The sequence below is a fragment of the Heptranchias perlo genome, chromosome 6 (genome assembly GCF_035084215.1).
Source record: "Heptranchias perlo isolate sHepPer1 chromosome 6, sHepPer1.hap1, whole genome shotgun sequence".
NCBI classification, from domain to species: Eukaryota; Metazoa; Chordata; class Chondrichthyes; order Hexanchiformes; family Hexanchidae; genus Heptranchias; species Heptranchias perlo.
Window position 1 is genome coordinate 16,072,147 of NC_090330.1, and position 24,829 is coordinate 16,096,975.

Here is a 24,829-nt window from a genome sequence, read left to right on the forward strand (position 1 = left end):
TGTCTGGATGGTGTCGAGCTTCTTGAGTGTTGTTGGAGCTGCACTCATCCGGGCAAATGAAGAGTATTCCATCACACTCCTGACCTGTGCCTTGTAGACGGTGGAAAGGCTTTGGGGAGTCAGGAGGTGAGTCACTCACCACAGAATACCCAGCCTCTGATCTGTTCTTGTAGCCACAGTATTTATGTCATAGAGTCATAGAGTTATACAGCACGGATAGAGGCCCTTCGGCCCATCGTGTCCGTGCCGGCCATCAAGCTCTGTCTAATCTAATCCCATATTCCAGCATTTGGTCCGTAGCCTTGTATGCTATGGCATTTCAAGTGCTCATCCAAATGCTTCTTGAATGTTGTGAGGGTTCCTGCCTCCACAACCCTTTCAGGCAGTGAGTTCCAGACTCCAACCACCCTCTGGGTGAAAAAGTTCTTTCTCAAATCCCCTCTAAACCTCCCGCCTTTTACCTTGAATCTATGCCCCCTTGTTATAGAACCCTCAACGAAGGGAAAAAGCTCCTTAGTATCCATCCTATCTGTGCCCCTCATAATTTTGTACACAAAATTTATGTGGTTGGTCCAGTTTAGTTTCTGGTCAATGGTGATGCTGATGGTGGGGGATTCGGCGATGGTAATGCCATTGAATGTCAACGGGAGATGGTTAGACTCTCTCTTGTTGGAGATGGTCCTTGTCTGGCACAAATGTTACTTGCCACATCAGCCCAAGCCTGGATGTTGTGCAGGTCTTGCTACATGCAGGCATGGAGCATGGACAGCTTCATTATCTGAGGGGTTGTGAATGGAACTGTACACTGTGCAATCATCAGCAAACATCTCCACTTCTGACCTAATGATGGAGGGAAGGTCATTGATGAAGCAGCTGAAGATGGTTGGGCCTAGGACACTGCCCTGACGAACTCCTGCAGCAATGTCCTGGGGCTGAGATGATTGGCCTCCAACAACCACTACCATCTTCCTTTGTGCTAGGTATGACTCCAGCCACTGGAGAGTTTTCCCCCTGACTCCCATTGACTTCAATTTTACTAGGGCTCCTTGATGCCACACTCAGTCAAATGCTGCCTTGATGTAAAGGGCAGTCACTCTTACCTCACCTCTGGAATTCAGTTCTTTTGTCCATGTTTGGACCAAGGCTGTAATGAGGTCTGGAGCAGAGTGATCCTGGCGGAAACTAAACTGAGCATCGGCAAGCAGGTTATTGGTGAGTAAGTGCCGCTTGATGGAAAGTGTCATTGACAGTGCTATCACTTTGCTGATGATTGAGAGTAGATTGAATGGGCGGTAATTGGGTGGACTGGATGCGTCCTGCTTTTTGTGGACAGGACATGCTTGGGCAATTTTCCACATTGCTGGGTACATGCCAGTGTCGTACCTGTACTGGAACAGCTTGGCTAGAGGTGCAGCTAGTTCTGGAGCACAAGTCTTCAGCACTACAGCCAGGATGTTATCAGGGCCCATAGCCTTCCCTATATCCAGTGCACCCAGCCATTTCTTGATATCACGTGGAGTGAATCGAATTGGCTGAAGCCTGGCTTCTGTGATGGTAGGAATATCGGGAGGAGGCCGAGATGGATCATCCACTCGGCACTTCTGGCTGAAGATGGTTGCAAACGCTTCGGCCGTATCTTCTGCACTCACGTGCTGGGCACCGCCATCATTGAGGATGGGGATGTTTACAGAGCCTCCTCCTCCCGTTAGTTGTTTAATTGTCCACCACCATTCACGACTGGATGTGGCAGGACTGCAGAGCTTTGATCTGATCAGTTGGTTGTGGGATCTCTTAGCTGTATATAGCATGCGGCCTCCACTGTTTAGCATGCATATAGTCCTGTGTTGCAGCTTCACCAGGTTGGCACCTCATTTTTAGGTACACCTGGTGCTGCTCGTGGCCTGTTCTTCTACACTCCTCATTGAACCAGGGTTGATCCTCTGGCTTGTTGGTAATGGTAAAGTGAGGAATATGCCAGGCCATGAGGTTACAGATTGTGCTGGAATACAATTCTGCTGCTGCTGATGGCCCACAGCACCTCATGGATGCCCAGTCTTGAGCTGCTAGATCTGTTCTGAATCTATCCCATTTTGCACGGTGGTAGTGCTAAACACGGTGGACAGTGTCCTCAGTGCGAAGGCGGGACTTCGTCTCCACAAGAACTGTGCGGTGGTCGCTCCTACCAATGCCGTCGTGGACAGATGCATCTGCGATAGGTAGACTGGTGAGGACAAGGTCAAGTAGGTTCTTCCCTCGTATTGGTTCTCTCACCACCTGCCACTGGCCCCATCTGGCAGCAATGTCCTTCAGGACTCGGCCAGTAGTGGTGCTACCAGCCACTCTTGGTGACGGACATTGAAGTTCCCCCACCCAGAGTACATTCTATGCCCTCATTACCCTCAGTGCTTCCTCCAAGTGGTGCTTCCTCCAAGTGGTACTCAACATGGAGCAGTATTGATTCATGAGCAGAGGGTCATTTTTTTAAAAATCATTTATTTCCCTTTTTCTTTGTTGAACTGCAGCTGCTGGTTATGGTTCTGCTGTTGCCATTTACAGCTCCTCTGGACCAATCTTCTGTTTCTTAACCTATCCCATTACCGCCTTCCTTGCCGTGCACCATCATCCCTGTTGTCATTTAATCCCTCTTGCCCTCTACCCTATCACACTCCCTCCCCCCGCTTTCCCTGGTTCTGTACTTGCTTAAAAACTTTAACACCCTCCAGTTCTAACGAAAGGTCTTTGACCTGAAACGTTAACTGTTTCTTTCTCCATAGATGCTGCCTCACTTGTTGAGCTTTTCCAGCATTTTCTGTTTTTATTTCAGATTTCCAGCATCTGCAGTATTTTGCTTGTGAAGACCTTGATATGTGAAATATTTACTATTTCTAGAGAAAAAACAAAGTCATCTCAGACGGTTACATACGCTGACCGAGTTACTCTACATTTGTAAAACAAGTTTTCATGTAGATTATTACTTGTGTCATTTCTGATCATTAGAGTAACAAGTTCTTTGAGGGGGTAGGTTATGTAAATTCATAACATTTATTAGAAGCCTTTCATAAGTTTCTCAATTAAATGGGATTCTTCCTTCAGTGGTAAAATAATGGAAAAATCTAATTATGCTTCAGTTATCTGCACTTACACATTCACCACCAGAATCACAAGATGAAACAAGGGCTCTAATTCAACTGCACTCGGCCTAAAGGAAGGCAAATGCCACCCACTTTACACATTGTTCAAATGCGCTTTCTGAAGGCTCAATGAAAAATTGACATCAATGATGTCCACAGAAATGCCCATCAGACAGACTCTCCCAGACTATAGACTGGGAAAGACTGACAAATGTAGGAGTATGGTGACTTTAAACTGGGTTAAGAGCACATCTGTACATCTACTTTTCTTAGAATTACTTTAGTGACTCCGTGCCTTCAATTTTTAAAGCTGTAACAGTTTCTCTGATGGCTCAGTTGCTAAGGCACAGCATAATGTGGAACTGGGCCAAACCAGGAAAATCCTTAACTATACTTTTGCTGAATTAGCTTATTTCTACTGGGCCATCTGCCCTCAGTACTCCAGAGCTAAGGAGGGTGAAAAAAATCAGCCAGGATTTCAGCTCAGCTAATCGGTATCCAGTAAAGTAAGTGTGGATGTCCACTGAGGACGGGCTACAGTTTGGCTATGACATCCCTTAATAGGCAAGTTGCCTGCACCACTATATGGCCTCACTCATGTAGAAGGGTAACTTGGGTAAGGAACTGCAGAGCAGTAGCATCCACATAGCAGTCCGGGGTGGGGGTAGGCAAAAGAACGATGAAATGCTTCAATATCGTACAAACTTATTTAAGGGAAAAACTCAATACTTATACAAAATGAAGAGAATCAATCCTGAATAAGCGGAGGTGGTGGTGGGAGGAAGAGAAAGGGATCACAATCATTATGTTCTCTCTCCTTCATAGAGGAGATAGTTTGGCTACAGATTAAACACGTTCCCATGGTGGGGGGGGGGGGGGGGGCAGTGAGAAGGAAGGGCCAAGGCATTCAAAGCTAGAACTCCCTGGATGACTAAAGAAATTGAGATTAAAATGAAACAGAAACAGGAAGCATATGATAAATGTCAGCTTCATAATACGGTAGAGAATTGAAGAAGGAAATAAGAGGGGCAGAGAGTGCATGAGAAAAGATTAGATGACATTACTGTGTGAGGCAAAGGAGGAGATTGCAGGGGCTCTAACACATATATTCAGAACCTCTCTGGCCACAGGGGATGTGCCAGAGGACTGGAGAACCGCTAATGTAGTACCATTATTCAAGAAGGGGAGTAGGGAAAAACCGGGGAACTACAGGCCAGTGAGCCTAACATCAGTGGTAGGAAAATTATTGGAAAAAATTCTGAAGGACAAAATTAGTCTCCACTTGGAGAAGCAAGGATTAATCAGGGATAGTCAACATGGCTTTGTCAAGGGAAGATCATGTCTGACTAATTTGATTGAAATTTTTGAGGGGGTGACTAGGCGTGTGGATGAGGGTAACGCAGTGGATGTGGTATACATGGATTTCAGTAAGGCCTTCGATAAAGTCCCCCACAGGAGACTGGTCAAGAAGGTACGAGCCCATGGAGTCCAGGGTGCCTTGGCACTTTGGATACAAAACTGGCTTAGTGGCAGAAGGCAGAGGGTGATGGTCGAAGGTTGTTTTTGTGACTGGAAGCCTGTGGCCAGTGGGGTACCACAGGGATCGGTGCTGGGTCCCTTGCTATTTGTGGTCTACATTAATGACTTGGATATGAATGTAAAAGGTATGATCAGTAAGTTCGCTGATGATACAAAAATTGGTAGGGTGGTAAATAGCGAGGAGGATAGCCTCAGTCTGCAGGACGATATAGATGGGTTGGTCAGATGGGCGGAACAGTGGCAAATGGAATTTAACCCGGAAAAGTGCGAGGTGATGCACTTTGGAGGGACTAACAAGGCAAGGGAATACACAATGAATGGGAGGACCCTAGGCAAGACAGAGGGTCAGAGGGATCTTGGTGTGCAAGTTCACAGATCCCTGAAGGCGGCGGAACAGGTAGATAAGGTGGTAAAGAAGGCATATGGGATACTTGCCTTTATTAGCCGAGGCATAGAATATAAGAGCAAGGAGGTTATGATGGAGCTGTATAAAACACTGGTTAGGCCACAGCTGGAGTACTGTGTGCAGTTCTGGTCGCCACACTACAGGAAGGATGTGATCGCTTTGGAGAGGGTGCAGAGGAGATTCACCAGGATGTTACCAGGGCTGGAGCGCTTCAGCTATGAAGAGAGACTGGGAAGATTGGGTTTGTTTTCCTTGGAGCAGAGGAGGCTGAGGGGGGACATGATTGAGGTGTACAAAATTATGAGGGGCACAGATAGGATGGATACTAAGGAGCTTTTTCCCTTCGTTGAGGGTTCTATAACAAGGGGACATAGATTCAAGGTAAAAGGCGGGAGGTTTAGAGGGGATTTGAGAAGAACTTTTTCACCCAGAGGGTGGTTGGAGTCTGGAACTCACTGCCTGAAAGGGTTGTGGAGGCAGGAACCCTCACAACATTCAAGAAGCATTTGGATGAGCACTTGAAATGCCATAGCATACAAGTCTACAGACCAAATGCTGGAATATGGGATTAGAGTAGACAGGGCTTGATGGCCGGCACGGACACGATGGGCCGAAGGGCCTCTATCCGTGCCGTATAACTCTATGACTCTATGACATATAAAAATATCAAACAGAAGAGTGTAGCCAATTAGGGACCCAAAAAAGAAATCATCTTGTGCAGGCAGAGGTACTAAATGAGCACTTTGCATCAGTCTGAATTAAAGAAGAGGATGCTGACAATGTCACAGTAAAGGAGAAGGGGGGGGGGGGGGGAAAAAGAGAAATTGGATAGGATAAAAATAGATATAGGAGATACTTCAATGGTTGGCAGCGCTCAAAGTAGAAAAGTCACCCGGTCCAGGTGGGATGCATTCTAGGTTGCTGAGGGAAGTAAAGATGGAAATAGCAAAGGCTCTGGCCAAAATCTTTCAATCCTCCTTGGATATGGGAGTGGTGCCAGAGGATTGGAGAGTTGCAAATATTACATCCTTGTTCAAAAAAATGGAGGGATTAAACGCATTAGCTACAGGCCATATCAGCTTAACATCTGTGGTGCGGAAGCTTCCGGAGACCATAATCCAGGGCAATATTAATTAACCCATATTTTTCCAAGTGAAAATTAATGATAGCCAACATGGATTTGTTAAAGGCAAGTCGTGTCTGACAAACTCAATTGAGTTCTTCGATGAAATAATGGAGAAGGTTTAGAAGGCAGTGCAGTTGTTGCATATATGGACTTTCAAAAAGGCACTTGATAAAAGTGCCACATAATAGACGTTAGCAAAATTGAAGCCCATGGGATTAAAAGGGAAGTGACAGCATGGATACGAATTAGCTAGGAGATAGAAAGCAGAGAGTGGTGAACAATTGTTTTTCAGACTGGAGGGGAAGTATATACAATGGTGTCCCCAGGGGTCGGTATTAGGACCACTGCTCCTTTTGATATATATTAAATGACCTGGACTTGGGTATAAGGGCAAAACTTCAAGGTCTGCAGATGACATAAAACTTGGAAACAGTGAGGAAGATGGTAGGAGACTTCAGGAGAACAGACTGGTGAAATGGGAAGGCACGTGGCAGATAAAATTTAATGCTGAAGTGTGAAGTGATGCACTTTAGACGTAAGAATGAGAGGCAATATAAACTAATTGGTACAATTTTAACAGGTGCAGGAACAGAGACCTGGGAGTTCACATACGCAAATCTTTGAAGGTGACAGGACAAGTTGATAAAGCTGTTTAAAAAAAGCATACTGGATTCTTGGCTTTATAAATAGAGGCAGGGTACAAAAGCAAGGAAGATAGGCTAAACTTTTATAAATCACTGGTTAGGTCTCGGCTAGAGTATTGCACCCAATTCTGGGCACCACTCTTTAGGAAGGATGTCAAGGCCTCGGAAAGGGTGCAAAGGAGATTTATCATAAGACCAGAGATAAGGGACATCAGTTATTTGGAGAGACCAGAGAAGCTGGGATGGTCCTCCTTAGAGCAGAGAAGGTTAAAGAGAGATTTAATACAGGTGTTTAAAATTACGAAGGGTTTTGATAAAGTAAGGAGAAACTGTTTCCACTGGTAGGTGGGTCGGCAACCAGAAGACACAGATTTAAGATAATTGGCAAAAGAACCAGAGGGAAAGATGAAGATAATTTTTTTTACGTAGCGAGTTATGACCTGGAACGCACTGCCTGAAAGGATGATAGAAGCAGATTCACTAGTAACTTTCAAAAGGAAATTGGATATATACTTGAAAAGGATAAATTTGCAGTGCTATGGGGAAAGAGCAGGGGAGTGGGACTAATTGGATAGCTCTTTCAAAGAGCCGGCATAGTCATGATTGGTTGAATGGCTATTTCTGTGCTGCAAGATTCTATGCTTGAGGCTCACTATTATATCTGACACTACACTTGAACCTAAACGTCTTCAGAACTACAGCAGTGCCTCCACCAATACAGTCATTATATCTTTATATAAATTAGAGCCTGTGGGTATAGCAAGGTCCCACAAACAGCAAGTAAAATGAGATTACTAAGTATTCGGTTTTTGATGGTATTGATTGAGGCAGGAGGGTTGGCCAGGATGCTCAGGAAACTCCTTGCCTTTTCTTTGAATATTGCCATGGAATCTTTCACATCCAACTGAATAGGCAGGCAGTTTAAAATCTCATTCAAACCCAGCAAACTTTTTATCAACAGGTTGCAAATGACTGGAAGGAGGTCGCTTGTTCAAACACTCAGCAAGAGAATGGTGCAGATGGAAGTCAAATGGGGAGGAAAATAGCAGGGGACGAGCAAAATACAAAAGGAGGCTGGATCTGATACTCGCAGCAGTATAGGGCTAAAGTTTTAATCTCTGGATTGACTGCCCTCAAACAAATTGACAGTTCTCAGCCAAGCCACTAGGTAAGGCGTCCTGCAGTCATGTACTAGGGATAGAGAAAACTGCAGGACCAGCCTTGCCCCAGAGGTCTGGTGAGCACAGATCAATATGGAAGAGTCTATTCCCTTACCTGTTGTGCCTTACCAGGTAAGAGGATACAGCTATGAAGACACAAAAAGGAAAAATTTTGAAGGCTTTGCTGAAATCATATTAGGTTTATTGTTATAATTAGAAATTTAGCTTTATTGCATTTTTGTTAAAAGCATTTAAGAATGTATGGAGGAAGTGATATGGTACAGACCATTAAGGAGCTTTGTTACCAGATTGGATGTGAAACTACTTAGAAGAGACATGTCAGGAAAATGTAAGGTGCATGGAATTAATGATAAAGCTATCATTCAAATCTAAGTGACTATAAATTTGTTTCCACTTTTTTTTAAAAACCAACTTTAAAATAAAGCTTTTTTTTAAGTTAATGATTCTTACAAGCACCAATAAACTTAGGCTCCAAATTTCAATAATGATTCATATTCAAACATTTTATTGCAGGAAATCAGTATGTAAAACAATGCAAACAAAGTAAACCAGTCAACTTCCAGAAGAAATACAAGGATCCAACAAGACCAGCATTTATTTTCTTTTTAACATTGATAAATACAAGAGTAAAATATTACATTTTGTTTTTAAAAGCTGAACTCAACGGGAAATGCAATATGCTAGAGTGGAATAACTGCACCCTCATCTTTTTCTTTGCATAGAAGAATGCAAGCTGTCTGCTGATCCACTATAACAAGCCTATTCCTAAAGCACCTTACCCATGCACATCACAGAAGAAAAATGTCTTCATGATATTGATCTCCACTTTCTTCTTTTCCGTAACATACCCAATACAGAAATTATACATTGCATTGTGTTGCAGTAACCCCATGGAGCACAAGTTATGCATTCTCAGGCATATTAATGCACTTCTTGGAAAAAGGAAAGCATCAATTTATCAAATGTAATGCAGTCCCTGGTGCATGGTCTACTGCAGCAGGTTTTTTTTTCTTGTTTTCTTTCTCGTAAATACAGCTGGATAAGTTGCTATGGATTCCAGGATGTGTAGATAGAAAATAGGCTAAGGAGAAAGACAGTATTCATTTTTAAGAAATCTTCCATCCCTTCCAATGATCTTCTATCTTTTACAGACCTTAAAGCATATTCCATATGCACCCCAATCTCAGCAAGCGGAAGAGGGGGAAGAAAGAATGGAGGGAACGGTGAGGAAGAGGAATTCAGATCAGTGGGGGTAGGGCAATTGATGCATGAACAGCCAGCCAACAGGGAAGGAGAAATAAAGCTGGGGGAGGTGTTTACTGTAAAAGGGGTAACTGCAGTCTGGGGGGAGGGGGCTAGCAGGAAATTAGAAGCTACTGGATGGGTTGAAACAGGAAAGAGTTTTTTTGGGGGAGGCAGAGGAGGTTGGACGATTAACTATCTTAGTGTACTAAGCACACCATAAAGACGTGGCCAAGGTATCCCATTTTCAACAAAATTTTCAAGACTAAGATCAATACATTTCTATTAAGTAAGGGCATATAGGTATATGGAGCAAAGGTACACATCAGCCATGATCTAAATAGAATGGTGGAACAGGCTCAAGGGTCTGAAAGGGTCCTTCACCTATGTTACCTTGCTCGGTGCAGAGGGAGGGGGCGGGGTGGTTAAAAGAGGCCAAATCTTTCTCTGCAGGGGCGATTTTTACCTAGGAGGCTGATGTTTGAGTTTCTTGTGTGTTCAGTTAGGAGCTGCATGTAAAGCAGGATTCAGCATCTTTGTAATCATTTGGTCATGTAATATATTTACATCAAGCCCACTCACCATTTTAATGATAGATTAAAAATAGTGGTCTTACACAAGCCATGCGCCTATTGAAGTGGAGCATGATCTGAATGGACAATATTCAATTTCCTTCATTGTTAAACCCCTCCCAACTCTCCATAGCAGCCACATCCACCTAAAACTTTAATGCTGCTCCCATTTCTGAAGACACTATTTCAGAACTTTTCTTGAACTCCTGGGCAAGATATAAAAAAACTCTTCACCCAGTAACAAGTCTCTTGCTCTCTCTCCTCCAGCTCTTTTTCCTCAACCCCCACCCCACAATCACCTTTATTTTAATCGCTATTACTATGATCAGTGCCTCTGAATTTTCCTCCATTCATCCTTTCAAGTTCCAAATGCACCAGCCTACAGTTTTCCTCCTCCTTACATCCCCACTGTGTTGAAATTAAGATTCGTCATGCAGTCTCCAACTGTAGCTCATTCTCACAGAACCTAAAAACTATGGAGCTCTTTGGCCTCCCGAGAACTTTCTTCCCTTCTACAATTTTCAAGCTTTTAAAATCAAAAGCTTGATGTCAACTAATCACTACTACTTAACGTCATAATTTCTTTTACTTTTTGGTAGTATTCTGTACTGTAGCCATTAGCTCTTTACTTTTGAATACCTACATTTAAAAAAGTCAAATTAGATATTTTCATATCCACATTGATAAATTTGAAACGGGGGGAAAGATTAAGCCACCATTGACTGCCATATCCCTCAATCCCTTCTCGCTTCAGAAATGCACTCAATTGAATCTACAGCATAGAAACAGGCCATTCACCCCAAATGCTCCATGCCAGTGTTTGAGAGGGAGGAGAGATAGTTGATGGTATTTTTTGAACTTTGGAACCAGCTGATTGGCAACAATCGTCACTTTGTACATTCCTATGCAATTTATTCCTTTGGGTGAAAAAGTTTACCCAACTTCGCTTTTTACTCCTAACTTTCTCAATTGTAACATGCATTTCATCTAACTCATCAGGGTGCACCCATGAGCAGAACAAAGGCGGATGAAATATGTAGGAAGACACAATGGGCTGATTAAAGCCCATGAATTGTGGTAATAGTTATGGGTGAAATTGAAAGATGTGGAGTATTGATAGGCTCAGTGTTCAACATGACCAATTTTTGTGGAGCAACCAACAAAGTAGAAAACTGAACTACATAATCAAAGCAAGAGTACCAGAGAAAGCTAATGCTTAAACTGTACAATGCTCTGGTCAGACCAGACCTCGAGTACATTGTCGAATTCTGGTACGGAGACAAGGGAGACATTCAAATTCTGGAGAACGTGCCAAGAGCCACAAGACCGATCCCTACCAGATGGCTGAGTTATGAGGAAAGAGTGGAAAACTTAGGCTTGGGAGACTACAGAGAAGACTCAGAACTATATATGGTAAAATAGTATAGAAAGTCAATCTGGAACACTACTAAATTAAATTGTGATAGTGGCACAAGCGAACACAGGTTCAAACCAGCAAAAAACTAATTTATGACGTCAAGAATTCACACAAAGTCATCAACACACAGAGAATGGCCTCTAGGTAGGGTATGGAGGTAAAAACCTTGGAATCATTTAAGAATCTGCTGCTTGCTGTAACGGGGGAATTATAATTCTTTCTGGATGAATGAGCCAGGATGGGGTGAATGTCATTCCCCTTCCATATCTATTTTGTGACATTTGTCAGGTTAAAATTTTAATCATTTCCCTTTATAATCTTGAAAATTTAAACTGGATTATCTCAAAGTCTCCTCTTTTAGAAAGAAAAGCCTAATTTCCCTAATATATCCTAAAACTCGACAAACCTGGAATCAACTTTGTTGCTCGTCTCTGTAACCCAAGGTCAATAGTATTCCCGCTATGGATGGAAGGCCAGAACTGTACACATTACTTCATATGCGATCTCACAAACACTTCATAAAAACAGCCATACAAACTCTAAATTTATACTGTATTCCTCTGCAATGCAACCTAGTACTGTATTTGCCAAGTACTTCTTGCTCCCATACAAATTTTATGTCTGTTCACATTGAATTGCATCTGCCACTTATTGGCATCTGGTTGCCTTGTTGCTCATTATTTATCATCTTTCCATATCCTCTGCCTCTTGTTTATTCATTTACCTTCTGTAGGGTCTATACTCAGGCATGTTATCTCCCAGTGAACTTCCTGGTTATTCCTATTACCTCATGCCTTTCCTTTGACATGATTCCAAATCCACCTACTCATATGCTCCTACCAAATCATTTAAAAAAGCTATTCCCCCATTTTGTTATTTCTCTTGTTGTTTTTCACCCTCAACATTTACTTGTAAGCATTTTCCCTTGTAGTCCTGGTCTTTCACTTTAGTATTACTGTACCTTTCATAATCAAACTGTTTAACTGTGACTCAACTAGTTAACTTCAATTAGTATCAGTTCACTAACAAGCTATATGCTTGGCTCAAGATTTCTTTAGAGTTACCTTGTTTAAACACACATTTACAATTCTACTACAAATAGCAAATAAAGGAAATGTATCATTATTTGTGATTGACACCAGTTCACAGATATGCCATCATTTACTAATCAATTTTTTGAAGTTTTATAACTAAATTTGGGTTTTATTTTAATCAGTATGTGGTATTTCTTTTACTTACAATAGGCCACAAGTATCTGAAACCTTAAAAGGATCGGTCACTTTTCAGTAAAATGTATTTTACAAAGTTGTACAAAAATGATTTGACTTTTTTAGATGGAAACATATGCAATTATGAATTTATATCATTACTGTCTTTATTTTTGGCATTTAGATACTTTCCCACAGCAATGTGTTGTATTCTCCTCCCTTCTTAAAGGGCTAACTCTTACAGAAGTACATTTCCTAAGGCACTGGCAGCCCTCAGTCTCTACCCCAAGTCGCCATTCGTAACGTGCGAGCCCACTATGCATTCTCATGGAATAGGAAGAACAGCCACTTAGGTTTAGTGCCAGAGAACTGCCAGGTTCATGGAACGGTACCCAGCAAAAATCAGTTCCTGCAGGAGAGTAAGGGAGAAAGGGAGGGTGAACAGGGTATTCTATTAGTACATTAGCATGTTTGTAGTACAATTTTTTTTATACCCCCCACCCCAACCAATGTTCTGAAAAGTGCCAAAGCTTTTACTTATGCATTGAACGCATTCTTTTCATCACCACCCTTTTTCAGGATCCCCTGTGGATGCCTTACCAGAAGATAATGTTAAGGATGCTGCTGCAGTTCCAGCCACACAGAAGACTTCTGATGTTCTCCAGCAAGAGAGTGTATTATAAACATATAAGACAAACTTAAGACATTACATGCTTGGATAAGGTCTGATTATACAAAATGTGTGCATTTACCATTAAAAAAAGGGGTCCTGGAAGAATATCTTCTACTACTTTGTCTTTAATCCCAAAGGACTGAATGACAAAGTGGCCAGGGTAGTCACCCCAAACATGTCTGTGACACAGTTGACCAGATGTTCCTTCCCCCCCACGCCGAGTTGTGCACTTGCTCTTCTACTTCAGTGTTAGCATGCTGTCCTTTCTGTACCAGTACACCACCTGGGATGCAATTTGTTTTTAACCAAATGGCTTACATTTGTGATGTCAGCCTTGGCTCAGTGGTAGCACTCTCGCTTCTGAATCAGAAGGTTATGCATTCAAGTCCCATGCCACAGTCTTGAACACAAAATCCAGGCTGACACTCTCAGTTGCAGTATTCAGGGAGTGCTGCACTGTCGGAGGTGCCATCTTTCGAATGAGAGGTTAAACCAAGGCCCTATCTGCCCTCTCAGGTGGATGTAAAAGATCTCTCAGCACTATTTCAAAGAAGAGTAGGGGTGCTCTCCCCAGTATCCTGGCCAATATTTATCCCTCAACCAATATTAAAACAGATTAACTGGTCATTATCACATTGCTGTTTGTGGGACCTTGCTGTGTGCAAATTGACTGCTACATTTCCTAAATTACAACAGTGACTACATTTCAAAAAAGTATTTAATTTACTGTAAAGTGCTTTTGGACATCCAGAGGTTATGAAAGGCGCAATATAAATGCAAGTTCTCTTTTAAACCCACACTGTCCCCACAGATAAATAAATTCCTAAAAGAGTTCAAGGTATTATAATAATGTCCACATTAAAAACTCTTGCAGGCACATCTACTAGAAGATTCAGAAATTTCAACATCTTGGACACATTAGCCTGGATTTTCTTCTTACTGCATGACTTTTCAGGATGTGTACTAGTAGACAGGACTCCATTATGCTGGCGTCCCCCCTTCCCGTTTTTGCACCAACCTAATTTCCAGTGGACATCGGAAGTGCCCAGTCTAAAAGGGGTGGGCACATTCAAATAAGGCTGTAATGATATGGTCATGATACATGGTCCATTATCTGTCATTACTCCCTCATTAAAAAGCTCACCATCGATGGGCATTATAGAAATGGCAGGAGTTGCTTTAAAACGTGCAGCATCGACTTTAAAAGAATTCACAAAGCTTATTTCTCAGCCAATTTGGATTCTTCCCCCACAACTACTTTGCTATCGTCTGCTGTGGGCTTCCATTTCCCTCCCTTCCCCAATTCTAAAGAATACTTTTATAGAGGCACAACAGAGGGAGACTAGCCTTCACTTGCCAGTACCCTACACCAGAATATACGGACAGAGTTGCTCTTATCTTCAGCTGGCCCAGAAGCAGTGCTTGCAGAGGTTGCACTTAAAAGAACCAAGGAGCTATGCTGCAACAGGAACGACAGACCACCTCCACCATAGGCACTGCACCACCAATGGGTATAAGTGTTGCAGTCAACTTGAACTTTTAATATAACATGATCATTCCAGGGTGCCAATCAGCTATGCACGAATGCATGGAGCAAGTTAACATTGTACTGTATGCTACAGCAAGTCAGTTCATCCACTTCCCCGTGGATATCCAATGGCATAGGAAAAGCATTTCCACTTTACAGAGTGGCAGGACTCCCCAAGATCCAAGGAGTAATTGATTGCACCCACATGGCTGTACATTCTTCCTTGATCAATGCCATCACCCACGTCAACAGGAAAGGATTCCATGACCATGGTACATACAAACTGACTTTCCTTGGTTGAGGGGACATACATATACGATTAAATGTAAAAATTAGGATAGAGAGCAGGAGAAGCTTTACACACACACGCGGTTGTGAGGCTGTGGACTGCACTCGTTGGGTTAGTGATTGAAGCAGAGTCCATGTCAACATCCAAGAATATGTTAGATTGGTGGCTTAAGAAAAGGGGAGATAGAGATATGGGATCAAGGTGGGCACATGATTAGGACTACTCAGTACATCGGAGATAAATCTGTTACAAATTTATGCACATAGTAGTTCAATACTTGAAAGTGAACTTTGCTATATCATCACATATGCAGAATGAATCTATTTCAAAAAGAGCAATTTGATAGAGCTGGGCTCAATTTTTTTATATATGAAGTGTCACCATCTGCAGACAGCAAGTGCTAGTGGGAGAAAATTGAAGGGAAGAACAATCGGCTTCCCTGAATTCACATGGCAGAATTGGGCATATTTCGAAGAAAACCAAATTGTTTCAAGTTTCTGATCCTACATGAAAACTTAATTGTTCCTAAGTAGTCAACTGCATGAAACAAAGGGTTCAGTTGTAGTCATTTTTACATTGAATGAAGGTGGCAACATAACTAGAATCAAATTCAAATCCACTACATTTAATATACTACCACTTTTGCGTCAACCAAGTCGTTGCAGATGTGCACTGACTCAAAAGCAGCAGTATAACCTCGGAGTCAGGCTTGTAGTCGGACTCTCCGCGGAACACAATGAAGTCAGAAAGTAGTCTCATACCACTTGGGTTTTGCACTGGGTGTAGTTTAATTCAAATCTGATGCCAAACCATGTTTAAGAAATTTCTTAAGCAAAAACATTGACTTGTTTTAAATGAGCTAACTAGGCAGCTAACAGGTGCCATGCAAACATGCAGAGAGCTCCTTTGTTGTGAGATAGTGTGACACATGCAGAAGTGTAATTTGGGTTGGCTGATCATATTCTACAGGAACCAGTCTGCAATCAGTAGCTGCAATATGATGACACTCAAGAGAATCAAATATCTTGGGACTGCCCAGCATATCATACTATAAGTTGTTAGAATGTAAATTGACACTTCGCACCTGTCAATTTCCTAGTTTTATTTGACCACTTAGAAAAAAATTCCCCTTCCATCCTCCCCAAGCCAGTGCTTTCTTCTATCAGCCTGGGACTTAAGTTGGGTTTATTTGCCAATTTTCATATGCACAGAAATAACAAAAATTGGGCAATGAAGCAACATCCTCCAAAAATTCTAGCAGATAATAAGAGTGCAGGTAATGGGCATCCTGACGTACCTCCTTTTGCCAGCTCAAAAGTAGCAGAGAGCTAGAAGCAAGTCTTCTTCACATCCTCATTGATTCAGGAAAAATATAGATTAAAATATTAGCATAGCAACTCCCCACCCACACCCCACCTCTTCCTCTTCCTCCCCTCCAGTTCAAAAGAATCTGCAAAATAAGGTACTGCCATAGACAGCAACAGGAAACTTTACCAAATTGCAGTAACATATTGCTTGTACGTACCAGGGACTTGAGAGTTGAAGACTGATTTAAGATGAAGACTCCAGTCACCTTATTCACAGCATCATGATATGGTATAGTTACTTATTGATTAGTTTTTTTGGAATCCTAGTCAGATTGTAAAGACCCTCACAAACAAATAAAACTTTCATCCAAAATAAATCAGATAGTACTCATACAGGTAAAATAAAACATTGAAAATATAAAAAGTTACACTTTAAACAGTTTATTTTATCTTTCAGATCTTGATCAACATCCTGTGCATTTCAAGTATTTTATAGTACTGGTACTTCTCGAGAAATATAAAGAGAGATTGCACATGTAACAATTACAGGGCTGTATACTAATGGAGAGGCTCACATTACACAAAGTGCAAGCAAAGCTCGAGCAATTTATAACTAACACTCATATCATAGTCATGAACTACCATTATTGCTTATGCATACACTTTTGTTGATTATTCTGTGTTTGAGCCAATAACATCCAACATGGCATTCTTAATGTTTGGCAATATTCACAAAAGGATTTATCTATATCTAGGATTTGTCATATTCAGTACATTAAAATAAGCTGAAATAGCAAATTAAACTGTAGAATATAATTCCTCTGTGATCGATTTCATTGGTAACTAACTACCTATACTGTACCAAAGAGATGAAGTGAGGACAAATGCAGCTTTGAATTTAAAATCACCCTGACATTATAAAGGCAATTACTGATATTAAATAACATTTTCTACTACCATCTGAGCTACCACTTTGTTTTTCCGGTTCTTACCAGCGGGGCTGGGAGAAGCTACCACACTTAAACAGCAGCCGAGAACTTTCCATTCCACTACATAACAAAGCAAATAACTTGCCATCACATAACGGTATCTGCAGTTGAACCTCAATGAACTCAAATGAGTTTCACACAAATGTATTTTTTTTAAATCACTGATCTAATTTGAGTTAGTAATAACCAATGAAGAGTTCTAGCCATCATTCTTCCCTTAGTCAACGTCAAAAAACAGATTAACTAGAAATGTAATAACATAAGCTTGGTATTGCAGAAAAGAGGAATCAGCACCTCGGGTAGATTTCATTCCTGGAATAGCAAGCTTCACAAAAAAGGCTAACCAGCCACCTGGATAGTTGCTAACTGTTGCAACACATTTTTCCAATGCCGTTTTGATTTTCACGTCAATTTAATTGTTTGAATCAACACACAATGGTGCGGCGTGGCAATAATATCAAGTCACCAATCATGTTTTACTAACCTGGTAAATGGTACAATTTACTATTAACAAGTTGACTTGCAGTCAGCATTTAGTTGAAAGCAGATGCCTGCTGCATCTGATTTAAGTTTATGTCGATTGTTTTAATTATTAGACATAACGCGGGTATTAATTAGGAGAGGAGAGGGGTCTCACCCGCCTTTAAATTAGGGGTAACGGCGAATCATCCCGAAAAATAATGCTCCTGCGCTGCCCATAAACTGCAGCTCATGACTGCACCACTTCTGCAACAAACGGTTCTGCTGTTTTACCAGACAGGTTTCCTCCCAATAGCGGAGGCCTAATGCTTTCGTCCTGCCGCTGAAAGCTGAGGGGGTGACGGAGCTCACCACCCCCAATAAAACGGGTCACCCCATCTTCCATCGGCCCTTCCAGCATTAATTCCCCCTCCCGACACTATATAATAATCATTACTGACGGACCATCTCTTACCTGAGGCTGGGTTCTTTTTCCCCCCCACCACCAGAACGGATCGATCGATCACAGACAGCGTCTCCTCCGCCCCGCTTCCCGCCGGCCACAAAAATAAACAGGTAGCGGTGGCAGCTGCAGCAACGTCACTATCGAGAAGCCCGCCCCACGCGCTTGCGCCATTCCGGCGCGGGGAGCTCTGGGAGTTGTAGTTGTTTCACCCCAAAATTCGAATGCAGTTTCGTTTCGCTGCGAACAATAAAATTTTCTCCTTCCTTTTACCTGAGGAGATTTTACCTAAGGAGATTTTCTCCTTCCTTTTACCTGAGGAAGGAGAAAATCTCCGAAAGCTTGTGAATTTAAAATAAAATTGCTGGACTATAACTTGGTGTTGTAAAATTGTTTACAACAATAAAACTACTACTCCCAGGATTCATTGCGCTCTCCATACTCAACAGTTTTATGCAGGAGACAGTGCAAAGCAGTGACTGGCCTTCACTCAAAAGGAGTTGTAGCCAACCAGATGTTCAAATCACTGATCTAATTTGAGTTAGTAATAACCACTAAACTTGATATTGCAGATAAATGGGATTATCATCTCATTAAAGAGTATTCAGATAATGTTCCTGGAAAAGAAAGCTCCATAAAAACACAAGCTAGCCACCAGGTCAGGTGCTAACTGCTGCAACAAAAAACATTTTAATGAAGATGAGCAAATAAGAAACAATTATATATCGAGTTATTTCAACAAAAATTCGATGAATGTTTCCAGGGTTACCAATATTGAGTAAATGTTACAAGTGAGACACACTGTAAACCCATATAAATAAATATGTTTAAGAATGATATTCATTAAAATAAGTGATAGGATATTTGAATTTTATTCAAGTTTAAATTAAGATTTGGGGGTAGATTTTCAATTTATCACCCGTGAGTAAAACAGGCGTTACAGATCGGCTGCCCATTAGAGAAAATCAAGTGGTTTCTATGGCAGCTGCAAAGCCAGTGTCTTCGGTCCCTGCCAAAAACTCCATCCCACGCCCTGGCCACTGTCTGAGGCTGAACCAGACCGTTCACAACCTTGGCGTCCTATTTGACCTTGAGATGAGCTTCCAACCACATATTCGCTCCATCACCAAGATCACCTATTTCCACCTCCATAACATCACCCATCTCCACCCCTGCATCAGCCACCATGCTTCTGAAACCCTCATCCATGCCTGTGTTAGCTCTAGACTTGACTATTCCAATGCACTCCTGGCTGGCCTCCCATCTTCCACCCTCCATAAACTTGAGCTGAACCAAAACTCTGCTGCCCGTATTCTAACTCGCCCCAAGTCCCATTCACCCCTGCACTCACTGATCTACATGGGTTCCTAGTCCAGCAACACTTCAATTTTAAAATTCTTATCCTTGTTTTCAAATCAGTCTATGGTCTCGCCCCGCCCCATCTCTGTAACCTCCTCCAGCCCTACAACCCTCCAAGATCTCTGTGCTACTCCAATTCTGGCCTCTTGCGTATCCCTGATTTTAAATCGCTCCACCATTAGAGGCTGTGCCTTCAGCTGCCTTGGCCGTAAGCTCTGGAATTCCCCCCCAAACCTCTCACATCTTGCTACCTCTCTCCCCTCCTTTGAGGCCCCTAAAACCCTACATCTTTGACCAAACTCTTCTCGTAATATGGTGACTCGGTGTCAAATTTTGTTTGATAATGCTCCTGTGAAGTACCTTGAGACATTTTACATTAAAGCCACTATATAAATGCAAGTTGTTGTTGATTTGCAATGCCAATTTTATGCCAGATGGGAAAGTTGAAAATCTACCCCCATGGTCTTTTAATTAATTATTTATCATTAATGGTAGGGCAGAGGGTGAGGATCTAAGGGGAGGACACCTACAGCGGTGCAGGAATGTAATTCTGTTTCCGCCTATGAAAGATGTGACGTTATCCCAGAATTACCACTCACAATGATACTTTTGAGAATTATAAAATGCAAAATAAAAAGGCATATAGATTGAAATAAAGCAATTTGGCCAGCTGAGTGCTCCTCCTAACGGATTACTAATAGTCTACTTGTCATTGTATCAAACCAACTTTAAGCTGCTGAAGTAGATGAATACCCACCGATAAAACATCAGAGGCCTAGCTCAGTGAAATTTCTGCCGAACATCTGGAGCTAACAAAGTAGAAGTTCCCAGATATCAATGTAACATTTTTTTGGTCAGCTAGGTGTCCGACACACGCAGAAACCCATCATCTTGCTTAAGTGTCTCCCAATCAAACTACTGAGACATGTTCCACTTACCAAAGTACAGAGAGCTTAGGACAAGTTAGCAGCACCCAAGGTGGGGATGATCCCCAAGCATGTGCAAAGATACTGCTTGAGTTTAACCAGCTAAAAAGCACTGGTAAGCTTCCCACTGTTTCTCCTCCTGGGACCATCTTGCCTATTAGACATTGGCTTGAAGGGTTAGCTAGAGCAGAGCAAGAACCAGTGAAAATGGATTGAATAGGAACTACAAGTCAATCCCAACCCCTAGTAACAAGTCTACCCTTCCAGCTCCCATTAATGAGCCAAGCTAGCTGCTCAATTAAGTGATAGAGTACTGCCTATCTCAGGTGTCCAATTACCAGGCTATCATGGAGCAGTGACTCTTTTCCAGTCTTCCTTCACCAGACTTGTCCCGAAGCTAATCTAACCACAAAGAGACACTTATTTTATGATGTTTCAATGGCTCCAGCAGCATAGAAACTATGTTCCGTAGAATATCTGATTGGCTAATGACTACACATATGCTTCTATATCCCATTCTTGACATAACATTAATACTCTAATGCATTGTATTCTGCATATTTAATATTCTGTGGGGAAATAAAACATCTAATCTCTAAGCCTTATTTGAGGCTTATTAATGTTGTACTTGTGTCCTTTCATTCACAGTTATAAGTAAAATAAACTAATCTATATTGTCTATCCATTTTAAATCTTAAAAGACACGAGCCATCTTTCCAGGCAGTCTTAAATTGAGACCTCCATCCAAGTCTAGTTGCTTTTCTCTATTTACTCTCTACTGTAGAATGTCCTTTTGAAGGTAGTAGGCCCAAATTGTTGAGCATGTTCCAAATAAAAGATGTATAAAATTTTGATTCAATCTTCCTATAACTGAAGTTCTACCTCCTGCAATTAAGTAAAAATTTTAAATGTTATAAAAAGGGAGAACTGCTGAGTACCACGTTACAGCGTGTAAATTTTAAAGCCACTAGTTTAAAGCTGGTTGGAGAACCGACATTTTATGTAGAACTTTCCGAGTGGCTTAGCAGTGAGCATCTTGACCACGTCAGCATTTTTTTAAAATTACAAATTTACATTGAATTGAATGTTTTTCCATTTTAAAAAAAAGGGAGTACTGGAACAAAAACAATTTATCTGCCTGTTATGTTCCATGACAATGAATGGTGAGCACTGCCCACTACTGTTACTCATGTTATCTATGGAGTGGAACTTCATGCTGGCACTCTTCCAAGTTACGTCCAATTGCATTTTGAAACATTAAAATAGAATAAAAGGTACGTGACAGTATTCCTCCATAACATTTAGTATTACATGACTGTTCAGTAGTATATTTGTCCCCTTTAAGTCATTATATAGTTTCCAAGTCTCTTTCATTGCTGTAGCCCTAAACCATACTTTAGAACAGTATTTTACCAATAAAAGATTCTTTTTGCCATCACCAATGAATTTCTGCTGGGAAACCCATTAATTTATATTCAATTCAAAATTGTTTCTTGTGCTAGGAAAAACATATCTAATAATTTAAATTAAGTAATGTAACTAAAACAAGGTGGGAATTTACAATCAAAATTTAGAGTTATTTCATTCAAAATTTAAGAATAAACTGTATACTATTGTATTATAGGAAACCACTAGTAATTAAGACATTTTAAATGCAAATTGTGGCTCCAGCAAGTTCATTTCAGTTGTTAGATTCCAGGTACATACTTAAATCTACATTTTTAATCTTACATTAAAAATTGTCATAGAATTGTACTGCCCCACCCTTTTTGTAGAAGAATTCTACTCTTTTATCGCTCCACCATTACCAGCCAAATTATAAAAGGTCCTGTCCATACAGACTCCAGTAATAAACTTTCTGGACTTTACAGATCAAAGCAGCCTCAGAATTATTTATTTTTCCCCATTTGACTTGTATTTTTTCCCTCCTCCTTTATCATACTGGCCATAAACTGCCCGATACAAAAATGATACAATCCATTTTTCGCAAACCTTAGGTGGACAATCTATCCAGTCAAATGGAGTAAGGGATAAAGATTTGACATACCTCATAGCAAAAAGACAGCAGTATTGTATTAACTGTATTGTTGTCCCTTGCACTGTGTTTGGTATGACAGTTGTTTTTCTTTCCTTTTTCCCTTTGCTGATGTAAATTGCTGTGGACTTGGTATCCTCTTTACACAGGTGCAATGTGGCCCAGTGAGATGTTGGTGCCCGTTTGTGGAAATTTTCAATCTCCTGCAGTATTATTCCATCACATGCATCTTTTCTTGCCTTCAAATCCCGTTCTGTACTACGCCACTCCACCCACATTGATATTAGCAGGGGAACCTGTGCTGCTAACCATTTAGAAAGCAAACGATACCACACGCTTGCACAGGATGGGTAAGACTGTTTCTGTTATAAACATTCAAATTTACTCATTTACTGCCCTCTTGTGGCTAAGGAAGCAAGATCCCACTGAATATCTAAGCAGGTGAATGGAATTTGAACTCAATTTTGATTTTCAAAGTCAAACAGTACAGTAGTTGCATAAATAGATACTGATAACCTCAAACCGTAGGGAGGGGGAAACAGAGATGTAAAATTGCTGTGTCCACGTATAGTTAAAACCTAATGAAGGATGTGTGAAAAATTGTATTCCTTGCTCCAGGTGACAAAAGCCATTCGACCAATCATAGCTTACCTATGCAGAAAGACCCCGTAGTTCCCCATCACAACATTCAACAGTTATTTAAACAGGATTTTAGCCTCCACTACTCTGCCTGAAAGTCCATTCCACACCTGGGTCAATGTGCAAAGAGGACCTTTCTGACATCAGTCCTAAACTAGTCGTCACCAGTTTGAACCTATATCTCCTCGTCATACTATCATGGTTTCATTTGAAATAATATTTAGAATTTACTTTTTAATATTTTATTAGTCAATCTCCTATGATCAAGCACACAGAGTCATTTTCAGGTGAAACAGGGTTAGAGTTCAGGGGATAATTGGACCAGAACCCCTTTAAAGTCATACAATCCATCCTTACTTTTAATTTCCATTATAAATTCCTACCTCCATTTATGATCGAAACTACCTATGTAAACTTGTCATACTGTAATTAAACCCTCCTCCCAGTGATACTGCTGCAGCACCTTATCGCGGGGGGGGGGGGGGGGGGGGGGGGCAGTGTAATTGCAATGTGTCAAGTTTATGTAAAATTTCCACTACAAATGTGCATGTACAAATTTATAAATGGAAAAGTTACAAGGAAGTGCATGCAGATAAAAGATTAATAGTAGGATAGATATACCTCCATAAAGTAGCCTTACAATTACCTCTTTTGAAGGCTGAAAAGCCCAAATTTCTCTAGTCTTTCCTTCCACGTCAGACTTCCACCACTAGAGCTTAGTCTTGTAGCTCTTCTCTGCACTGCCTCCAGGACTTGAATGTGTCCCTCGTGTCTTTGTCACCAGAGCTGGACACAGTACACAAGGGCTTGTTTGACCTGCAGAAAAGTTTGACGGCATCTTGGCAGGTGCAGCCAATCAAGAAACATTGGCTCTTGATCAACCTACCACACCTTCTTTCATGCAGTATCACATAAAGCATGCAATTGTGATTAGTGTGCTTCTAAAAGAACCAAATATAATAAAGCCATAACAGGTCTACTGACAGATTCCTGTGGAAAAGGGATGCTCCCACAAAAACCGCCTACCAAAGCGAGGTTATTTTATCTTTCTCAGCAGGTGTAAGTAATGGCAGGAGGAAAAATAGCACTTCTCAGGCAGCCTGACCCGTCTGGCACCCTATACAAGTCCACCTCTTTGGAACGTCAGCAGAGAGGCTTCCTGTTGGGAAACCCATTGGTGTTAAAAAAAAAATGCAGCTGGAAAAAATATGAAGGGCAACTGGCACAAAAGCTCATGAGTGCACAAGGTGCAGCAGGAAAAATAACAAAAAGGGCCCAGAAATGGCCTAAAATCACTTACCAGAAGCACAATGGGCCTCTTCAATACCCTTCTAATGAAGGTCTCACCAAAGCCACCCTTATACTGAGAGATTGACCCAAGAATTCCTCTTAAGAAGTTGATTAAGCTCCCACCTACACTGGATCCAATCAGAAAGCAGGCCTAAAATTAGGTGGAACTAATTTCTGAAAATGGGCACATATTGGATACTAGTATTGGCCCCTGAATCTGAAACTTCATGCAGTCAGTTAAGTCAGAAAATATTTAATTCCACAGAAAATTAAAAAGAGGTAGTTCAAAAATAAACAAGACTCAAATTAGTTAAACTGGAATTCAAACTTCACCTCCTTAAGATTACAACATCAGAAGTTGTTTGTTGTCCCACATCAGAAGAAGAAGAATGCATAAGGGTGCTTC

General features: G+C 41.3%; 1 protein-coding gene across 9 annotated transcripts in view; it reads right to left on the reverse strand.

Annotated features, from left to right (window-relative positions):
• Window positions 1-22,795, reverse strand: part of LOC137322774 (inositol polyphosphate-4-phosphatase type I A) — a 179,046-nt gene extending 156,251 nt beyond the window's left edge. For 4 of the 9 annotated variants that reach the window (XM_067985813.1, XM_067985810.1, XM_067985815.1 and 1 more), the window contains exon 1: window positions 18,187-18,468. The gene's annotated coding sequence lies outside the window, so the exon portion shown is untranslated. Of the gene's footprint in view, window positions 1-18,186; window positions 18,469-22,506 lie in introns of those variants that run through there. The other 5 variants (XM_067985818.1, XM_067985817.1, XM_067985816.1 and 2 more) reach the window with 4 other exon arrangements.
• Window positions 22,796-24,829: the final 2,034 nt, after the last annotated feature.